At 42.4% G+C, this 8,179-nt stretch overlaps 1 long non-coding RNA gene across 1 annotated transcript; it reads right to left on the bottom strand.

Annotated features, from left to right (window-relative positions):
• Positions 1 to 5,968: 5,968 nt before the first annotated feature.
• LOC112951925 lies at positions 5,969 to 7,911 on the bottom strand. Its single transcript, XR_003250298.1, has 3 exons — positions 7,887 to 7,911; positions 7,376 to 7,635; positions 5,969 to 6,086 (listed from the first exon to the last, which is right to left on the bottom strand). It is a non-coding gene; the product is annotated as an uncharacterized LOC112951925 (long non-coding RNA).
• Positions 7,912 to 8,179: the final 268 nt, after the last annotated feature.

Below are 8,179 nucleotides of genomic sequence, written 5' to 3'. Positions count from 1 at the left end.
TACACACCTTGAAGGAGCTCTTGGGACTGGGAAAGCCTTCCTTATTCCCCAAATCCTCCTTTAGAGATGTCCACAAGCAGGAAGGTGCACACCTTACCACAGCGGGTCATGTCACTTGCTGGCCTGATCTGCACAAGTACCTTGGCTCCGGAAGCTTCCGTGAACTTCCATGACTCCACGAACAAGGAGTTTCCATCGTCCTGAGACCTGCCCATTGTCTTTGTGAACAATACTGGCTACAGTAAAATTGGGACTGCTCAGGGAAAACAAGGGATAACAAGGGATCCGGAGGAAGAGGGACATCACGTAGGGAGCTGTTTAGGTGCTTAACCACAGAAGTCTAGTGCCACTTTAAAACCCTTTAGAAATCTGAGACTTTCAGGAGATAATAGCCAATAAAACACAGGTTTTGCCTTTTGGAGAAGCCAAGAGCAGCATCTCTCAGCTCAGCTGATTAAACTCGGCAGCCACCATTAGGAACCCCAAACCCACCCCTGGCTACTGATGGAGCTGCAATAAAAGCAGCTTGCATGGTAAGCTGGAGCTCAACCAAAGCTTGCAAACAGGAATGGGGGAACTCAAACAAGAGGAATATGAAAGGTAAAAGAACAACAGTTGGGAGAAGGAGAAGGTAAGAGGTGGTTTGGATGTGGAAGGAACCATGCTCCTTGCGCAGTATGCATAAGACTTAGCACAAAGAAACCTACTGCAGAGAAACACATGGCCTGGCGAAACCTGGTAAGGGCAGCATAATGCAAGAAAATGAGGCAGAGGCAGGGAACAAGATACAGTGGAGAACAAGAAATAAGAGGTTTAAAAAGAGGCTTAAATCCATCTTATTTTATACAGATTGCAGTGGGAGCATGATGCTTTCTGATGCAAGGAGCCAGCAATCAGCAGCCTTGCCTGATGGACATCAGCCCACTGATCCTGATGAAAAAGCACCCTGGCCTTTCCCTGCATTTATTCCTATGATTCGTGCTCATTTGTATCAGTGCTCTTAATTACTTACACTGCTTTTAATGGTTTTTAAATTGACTTCTCTTAATTCTATTAGTTTCAGGGAATGGGGTTTGCATACTGACACAAGCAGTGATGCTCCAGTGCCATGGTAGAGCACCTTGCAGAGCACTGTGAAGGCAGGAATTCAACATGCTAATAAAAGCAAGCATCACGCACCACAAAACGCACATTACCCAGGAAGGGAAGCTTCATTCCAACTGAATAAACACTGGGCTCTTTAAAGGCTACTACAGTAACAAAAACACCAAAAAAAAATCCAACCATTTTACTAAAAATAGTTAGTCTTTTGTATAGCAGTGACAGTTGCCTATGAGCTAGAAAATTATGTTAACACAGGGCAGTCATATGATAATTAACAATTTTACCAGAACATCAGAGACTAAAAATGAGAGTGAATTCTTGATTTTAATGAAAGCAATGGCAATACTCTCAAAAATTTAATTGGTAAGCTTTTCATCCACTGCATTTGTGGCTTTGAGTTAGTAATTTCCAACATGATTTCATAAATCATGCAACTGTATTGCTGTCTTGGCAAAAAAGCTATTTATTTATATGAATAGCTGTCCTAAGAGTATATCAGTAATAATTGTTCTAAATACAATTGTTCTACAAGTATCCTATAATAATGTCCTATTTTCTATTAAGTACTTGTAATTTTCCTCCTTTTTATTTTCTAATTCATTTGGGTTTTAAAATTTATTTGAAACCAATACTAGAACTATAGTGAGGAGTTTAGTTGTAACTAGATTTTATTCAACCTGGTGACTGGTCCCTGCCAGTGATCCCAGTATATGGGGGTATCTATCACAGTTCTATAGTCTGGCATGACATAGCCTAGCATTTGGATTTCTGACTCAGGTTTCCCCCCGAGGCTTTCTTCAGTTCATCTGAGGTGTAGCTTGCCCAGATGCTCAGTTTCCACTTGTGTTTCACAGCTGCAATTAAAGAAAATAGCTTTTTAAAGAAAAAAAAGGAAAAGAAAAAAAAAATGCCTACACTGCATGATGCTCATCTCCTGGCATCAAGGATTTTAATCAGTAAACACAACCTAACATCAAAAAATGGAGTAAAAGTAGTGCTGAAGGACAAATACAGCCCAATTACAAGAAATAGATAAAATAAACTAGCTATAATTCAATTATCCTTTTGGAAATTCCCTGACAGCATCAGCTCATTCTATCAGAGAGAAAAAAAAAGAAAAAGAGTGGTGGGCAAAATACTTATAGCTCAAATGCAAGCAGACAAACTGGGCCCCAGTGTAAATGCAGACAAGCTGTCAAGACAAAAAGGTTTTAGAAGCAACTTCCAGCAGTAAAACTGCCAGTAAGGAAAGGCCAAATGTTTGTAACATTTGTTTAGTACAAGCCAAGACTAAACATTACTTGAAGTCCTTCAGCTTTCTGTGACAGAAGAGGTTTTCCGCAGGCCACAGACTCCTTCTTAGGGAAACACCCCAGATATTTCCCAAGACCTGCCTGAACACACACAATGGAGGGCATACAATAATTCTGTCATCATTAATTCAAAGATTGGTCTGAACAGGAATGTTTAACCATCTTCCCCCACACTAAAACAGATAAATAAAAGGGATCTTAAAGAGATCACAAATTTTGAGAACTTCAAAAGCAAACTTGCTTCCCTAATTTACCTCTACCAGGTAAGTGGATGGGGCTCTGCTTTCATATTTTTGCTTCATATTCTGTTAACGAGTCCCAGGAAATCAGAAACCCTCTTCAACAGCCACCTCTTTGCAAAGACCCCACCCCGGTTTCCACCGGCACAGGGGAAAAACATCCACCTATCAACCTGCTACGGCAAAGTCCTGGGTAGAAAAGGACAACTGCGACAATCTGAATATAAATAACTGAAGTTTTTTCCGTGAAGCTGCTTCTGTCACAGGCGTCAACAGAAATGAGCTTCCCTAGGCCCGTTGTGGCTCCTCGCTGTGGTCCCCTGCCCCACATCATTCCCCTGCTGGGAGGCTTCCTGCAGACGCAGGATTTCCTGGCTGCCCGAGGCCATGAGCTGCCACATTCCCCCTTGACCCTGTTTGCTCTGGTACCTCTCCTGGCAATAACACATATGGATCTCATGCTGGGATGCCTATGCAGCCCATACCTTGTCCAGCCCCCATGGGCAGGACCCCTGCGAGTGCAGCTGAGGCACTCGGTGCATCAGTTGCTGCAGGAACAGGAGCTCTTTGCTGCAGCTCTCCAGCCACAGGGTATCATCTAGTGCAGGAACGAGCTGCCTGCCCCTGTGTCGAGTTCCCTCCTGCAGCACAGCAGGGGAAGGAGGGCACACAAACCCTTCAGCCAAGATAGGAGCTTAGTTTGAGCAGGGCTCAAGCTGCCGTTGGGGTTTAACACAATCAGTACCCCCCGACACCGGGCTGCTCTTGTGCTGTGGAGGATGCACCAAAGGCGCTGCTGGAGCAGGATGCTGGTTGCCACCACTTGGTACTCAGTGCAATGTGCTGTGCAGCCTAAGTGACCCCGGCCTTAATTTTTTAATCCCTGCAGTACACAAAATAGGAACACAAATCATTACTTTTTCCATTCAGTACTCAGCCAATTTCTGCTCATTTTTGTTCCCGGAGATCTGCAGTATACATCGTATAAAGTTAAAATAAACACACCATCAGTAATTGGATCCCAGCCAGACAGCACTAAGCAATCATTTTTCATTGATACTCCAGACTTATTTTTAATATGAGTGGGAAGCTCTTCTATATGTTTTAGCTAATATTTAATAGAACTATTTAGCATCTCATTCCTCAGACTCAGTCTGCTTTCTGTGTGAATTGCAGATATATTATAAATATGTAACAAACCTTACCAAGAAAAATAACTTTAATTTACATTGCAACCCAACTGGAGAAACTACAAATAAGCTATCCCAGGAAAACAGCTATTCAATAATTTCCCATTTATCATTCACCTAGTCGCATTAAAAAGTTTGAAATCTGCAATATTTTTGCTTTACTTGAAGTGCTGTATTTTTCCTGACAGGCTGCATTTTTTTGTTCAGGCTGGGGAAACAGTCATATTGTTAGTGAGCTGCTTTACCATAACCTTGTGCTTCAGGACATACGAGCAAACACGAGAAAACCAATTACCTGGGCTAAGAAATGGAAGACAGGGAACCTGTTCTCACCTGCTGTTTGTACTTCTCTCTACAAGACTGATGAAAATGGACCAACAGCTTCATGCTCTGCTTATTTGCACCAATGCAAAACCACACAGCTGTATTCACAAATTTTCTGTGTGTTGCAGGTGGTAAAATATTCAGCACCTGCTTTTTTCCCCCCTGCTTTTACAGCCAGCTTCATGAGTTGGCTAAAAGAGAAAGAAATTGTTTCTTGCCATTATCATAACATTTCAGGAAATCAATATAATCTATTATACAGGAGTAGGAAGGCTACATTATGTACTGTGCTATTTAAATTATCCATCTAATAATAAATTACCCATCTAATAACCTTCCTCACCTGCTATTTCATCTTTCCATTCTGATTTTGTTTCTTGCCCTTACATAAGTTTTTTCTCCAGTTTTTCTTTCTATTTCTTGCATGTATAAACAGGCCTCATTATACAGAAGCTGCCAGCTTTTTCGCTGGATGGTACCATCCTATCTTCACACAATTCCACATGAGAAAAAATGGACCTGTATTTCATCACAACATCCTCATGCCCAAATATTCCCTAGTATCTCAGGCTTCTTCTTAACAGATTTACCTCTTCTGAAAATTAAAAAAAAATAATAATAATAATAATAATCTTTTCCTTAACAGTTCATCCATTTTGGGAAGTCCTTCCTGTGTTGATATTAACTCAAATGAGAGATGGAGGATAAGAAAGACCGAGGAAATAAAAGCTTGAGGAAAAACTGAGAAAAGGACCTGAGCTGGGAGAAATAAGAGGCTGTGGTCTGCATGGAGCAGTTATGTATACTATATAGATGATGCTTATCTCCAGGCAGAATGTAGTACATGGTCTTCCAGGAAAGTATGTTGTGCTAGAGAAGGAAGGTGGAGGTATCCCTTTTCCATGGGTGGCCACTGACGTCAGAAGACCAAAATTAGGATTTTGTGGTGTTTGGCAGTCTCACCTTACAGGTTTCAGATGTCTTAGTGGTCTTCCTCAGGAGACTCTCTTTGTGCCGAACGGAAGGTGGGTCTGTTCCTGTACTAGCTGGTGGCTGCACGTTGTTGAGCAGGGCAGTCACCTCCCTCTCTCCGTGTCCCAGCCCTGTGCTGCACCTTCCCTCTGGAAGGGAAGGGCCCTGGGACTTCGTGGTGCTACGGAGCTGATCCCATTGGGCCGGACTGCTAGTAAAAGTGCTATTGAGAGAGAGAAATACAACCTCCATCTCTAGCTTACACAGAGAATAAAAGTTCAGCAGCAATAGAGAGGCAGATTCTTGGAACACTAATGAATAATTTGTAATGACCTAAAGCTTCTCCATACATAACATCATATTGAGTGTCTGTGGTTGCTTTACAATATTACTGCATTTATTACAATTATTACAATTTATTATTTATTATTATTTATACAATTACAATTATTACAATTACTGCATATTATTTCCTGCAATAATTTCAGTCTTCAACTCCTGGGCATTCTGCATGTTTGGTTTTTGCCCTTCTTTCCCTCCCCACCTCAATAAAGAGATTTTTTTCCTGGTAATGGTATGTGTTGAGGCATTCTGCAGCTGGTGGATACCCTTTGTGTGCAGCTGAATTAGCAGGTTAGGGACTTTGTAGATTGACATCTTGAGAGCTGCTCCAGCCGCTGCCTCCCCCCTGCCTGGCCGCAGTGCTCCAGGATGGGTCTGACCCTTTTTGCATCTGTGTTAATTCAGCTTTGCTTCCAGGTCAATGTGAAGAGCTTCCCCAGCAAACCAGAACACTCAGTCTGCACCTCCTAGCACCTACCTCTCCCAGCTCCCGCGTTAGTAACACGGCTGCTAATGTCACTTGCGGTGGCTCGAGCATCATCGGACGTCAAGGCAAGACCTGTAGCCTGCCAGCAACAACCAGCTACTCTGAGGAGCAGCAACTACATGTGAGAAGAAAATAAAAATCCAAGAGCTAAATGAGACAGAAGTACCACCACTGGTTGTAATAGTAGGGGTAAAATTAAGATAAAAGAGAAGGGGAAAACATCCATGTTCCCTGAATGAAAGCAGAGAGGAGACAGAAGAGGGTAACAAGTCACATCTGGCTGAAGCTAGTGGTGAATCAAACAGTGTGGAGGCCTTTGAAAGCTACTAGCGCACCGTGTTCCAGCACAAAGGCCTGGGAAAAGACTGTCATATTCCAGGATGGAAATGGAGGAAAAACCTTCCCAGGTTTTCCCATTGTCCCATGACATGGAACCAGTCATACCATCACCAAACCAACACATGGGACAGAATGGAATATTAATCATGTTTTGAGGGTGGTGGCAGAAGCACCCAGCTTTGGCAGCATTACTATTTAACTCTACTTCATGATGCTTCTTTTCATCACTTTTCAATAAATTTTATTAGAAGATTAACTAATTTCTAATGACTTTTTCCCCCCTTATTTTGTTTGCTCATTTGTTTGTAAGTGTTATAAATATTATTATTTGGAAGAGGATGGCCAAGAGGAAAAAAAGCTGCAGGTTAGCAACTTATGCCAGTTACTTTCTAATAAATTTAAAAGACTCCCTTTATCCAGAAGAAGGATCCAGACAAGTAGAAAGGCTTCAGGATTTTCCTTTTCTCTGCATATTCAGAGGAATAATGCAGAATGTTTGCAAAAAGGCACCACAGACTGAGCTTGAAGTCTGACAAACAACAATAACCTTTTTCTTGACACTAATTCCTTCATAATATTTTTAGAAGAATTTAAAAGCCACTTATTTTTGAAAACTATGATTTCAGGAAAAAGTATAATTTTCACATTTCCTCTGATGTGTTGTGTGCCCTGCTGTGTTATGACATTTCAAGTTTCATCAAGTCACATTAATTTACATTCTCACATGTTTTCTCAGTGGAACTTGCTCTTTGGGTCAATTTTCATTCATTGCTTGATCACTTTAATGTATTTGTATTGCTGAATATTTGGGCCATATTAACTGATCTTCCCATACCCCATGCTTGCAATTCATTAGCAATCATTTCTCTTCTCTGCACGAAAAAAGGGGAAAAAAGAAACAAGAGCTAAAAATGAAAGGCAGACAAACTATTAGAAAGAAAGTGAACAGCAATTTAGTGCATGCTCTGCGATGCAGTCTGCTGCGTCATTCAAGACTCGTTTATTTTAGGAAATTAGTGTGAGCAAAGTAGATACTGCAGAAAACTGTGTAATAAATGCAGTTACCTGGCTTTAATCTTTTTGTTTCAGTCTTCTCTCAGTGAGGGTATTTAGAGCACACGGGTTTCAGAGCCTTGCACTTCCTTTTGCTGTCCAGGTCCAAGCAGTCACATTCCTGCTTCTCTCTCTCTATCTCAAGGTTAATGCTTGAGCTGGAGCATAGGTCCAAATTCCCAAACCTGAGTCTCCCTAAATTCCCTGGGGGACCCGGGATGTGTTCAGAGCCCTTGGTAAGATTGAGATACAGCCTTGCTCTTCTTTATTTCCTGGCATAAAGAAAGGTCAAATGAGAAAATACTAAGCAAGGAAAACAGGCAATTTCTTTTACCCTTTCCTATAATTATTAATGACTGAATAAACCCTGCTGTTATCTCCCTTTTGCCACCCTCCTCTTGAAAGCTGCAAGGGAACTCAAAATGCGCATTGGGACGTTCCAAAAGCTTCACAGAACCCCATAACTTCCCATTCCCCCCGCAAAGCAGGGCCCATCGCCCTGCTGCGGCTCTGCAGCCCTCACCCAGCACCAGAGGAAGGCAGGGACAGCAGCTCCTAGGCAGTGGGGACAGAAACCTGCACTGATGCTCCCGGGTCCTGCACGAGATTAGGGCCTTCTGCACTGGTGTGGCCAATAATAAGGCTTGAAAGGCTCCAGCTGCGGATGGGAAGGGGGCAAAGTGCAACCAGCTCTCCATCAGTGAGAGCTCCAGTTGGGCTGCCATGAGGGTTAGAGACAGAGGTCTATGGGCAGATGGAAGACTCCTCAGCTCAAGCACAGGCAGAGACTCCAGCCTCCCCACCGCAATGTTTCCC

This window comes from Nothoprocta perdicaria, unplaced genomic scaffold, assembly GCF_003342845.1.
Source record: "Nothoprocta perdicaria isolate Ctin4 unplaced genomic scaffold, notPer1 scaffold_379, whole genome shotgun sequence".
Lineage (NCBI taxonomy): Eukaryota > Metazoa > Chordata > Aves > Tinamiformes > Tinamidae > Nothoprocta > Nothoprocta perdicaria.
Note: the sequence above shows the minus strand (reverse complement) of the source record. Positions and strands in the feature narration are given on the sequence as shown.